The sequence below is a fragment of the Elephantulus edwardii genome, unplaced genomic scaffold, assembly GCF_000299155.1.
Source record: "Elephantulus edwardii isolate Elephantulus edwardi_28Jun2011 unplaced genomic scaffold, EleEdw1.0 scaffold00249, whole genome shotgun sequence".
NCBI classification, from domain to species: domain Eukaryota; kingdom Metazoa; phylum Chordata; class Mammalia; order Macroscelidea; family Macroscelididae; genus Elephantulus; species Elephantulus edwardii.
The window spans coordinates 1,714,345-1,716,325 of record NW_006399999.1 but is presented as its reverse complement, the minus strand read 5'-3'; positions in this window follow the sequence as shown (position 1 = coordinate 1,716,325).

The window sequence follows — 1,981 nt, the reverse complement described above, 5'->3', positions numbered from 1 at the left end:
AGGGAGGATAGCAGGATAATTGATGCCTTTGAGCTGTGGTACTGGAGAAGAATATTGAATATACCATGGACTGCCAAGAAAACAAACAGATTCATCATAGAGAGGGTTAAACCAGGCTGCTTCTTGGAGGAAAGGATTCTGGGGCTTCGTCTGACATACTTTGGACATGTTGTAAGGAGGGACAGGTCCTATCGTGCTTAGGAGGGTGTAGGGAAGGCGTAGGAGGGGAAGACCCTCTATGAGGTGGATTGATTCAGTGATTAGGGTAATCGGGATGGGTGTGTCAGAGGCAGTGTGATTGGCACAGGATAGAGCAGGGTTTAGGGCTGTTGTACATAGGGTCGTTATGGGTCACAAGTGACTCGACATCACATAACAACAATAACACATCAAATAAAAGACCTTCAAAATATAGAAAACAAACATAGACAATAGGACTATAGTAGTTGGAGACTTCAAGGCACCATTCCCAAGAAAAGATAGAACTACCAGAAAGAAACTCAACAGAGATGAATTAATACACACACACACACACACACACACACACACACACACACCTTGACCTCATAGATAGTTTACCTTCATCTCCAATGTGCATGAAACCTTAGTGAGAATAGATCACATTTTACGTCACAAGACGAGCATCAATGAATTAAAAAAAAAACAAAACAACACACCCAAAACCATGGAAACAATTCAAAGCATCTTTACAGACCACAATATTACAATTTTAGAAATTAATAACAAGAGGATAAAGGAGGGGGGAAACACACATTTGGAAGCTGAACAACACCTTGATTGAACATGAGTGAGTACAAGAAGAAGTAAAAACTGAAATTAAAATGTTTCTTGAAACACATTACAATGAAAACAACACTTACCAAAATCTCTGGGAAATAGGCAAAGCAGTAATCAGAGGTCAATGTAAAACAATAAGCAAACCCATTAAAAGGCAGGAAAAAATGACCATAGATTCTCTAATCCAGCATCTCCAACAAATTGTAAAAGAACAGCAAGAAAATCCAAAACCATCTAAAAAAAACAGAAATTATAAAAATTAGAGCAAAAATAAATGAAATAGAAAACAGAAAAACAATTGAAATCATCAACAAAACTAGAAGTTGATTCTTTGAATAGGAAGACTCAATATTGTAAAAAATAACAATACTACCAAAGGTAATGTACACGTTCAATTCAATCTCAATCAGAATAAAAATTCCATTCTTCAATGAGATAGAAAAAGCAATTTCCAATTTCATTTGGAATGGAAAGAGACCTCAATAAGCAAAGTACTCTTCAAAAAGAGGAACAAGGTAGGAATCCTTTAATTCACTGATTTCAAATCCTACTACACTGCCGTGTACCAGCAGTACAGCATGGTACTGGTACAATGACGGACACATAGATCAATGGAATAGAATTGAGAATCCAATCAGCCCATGGTCAACTGATTTTTGACCAGGAGATGAAATCACTTAACTTGAGAAATGACAACCGTTTTAATAAATGGTGTTGGCAAAATTGGAAAATTATCTGCAAAAGACTCAAGCAAGATCCACATCTCACTCCATACATAAAGACCAACTCAAGGTGGATCATAGACCTAGGACAAAAACCAAGGAGTATAAACTTCATTAAAGAAAAGCTTGGAAGAACTCTAGAAGTCCTAACCACAACATTAACAGTCTTCCAAGTATCCTGAAAAATCTACAACCAGGAGAAGATGAAATATATGAATGGGATCTTCTAAGAATCAAATCCCTATGCACAGCCAAAAATTTCTCCAACAGGGTAAAAAGGGAAGCCACAGACTGGGATGAAGTATTTGGTAATGACATATCAGATAAGGGACTTATATCTGGAACTTATAAAATACTTGATCACCACAACAAGATAAAGGTAAATAATCCAATTGAAAAATGGGCACAGGATATGAACAGACACTTCACCAAAGAAGACATTCAGATGGCCAACAAGCACA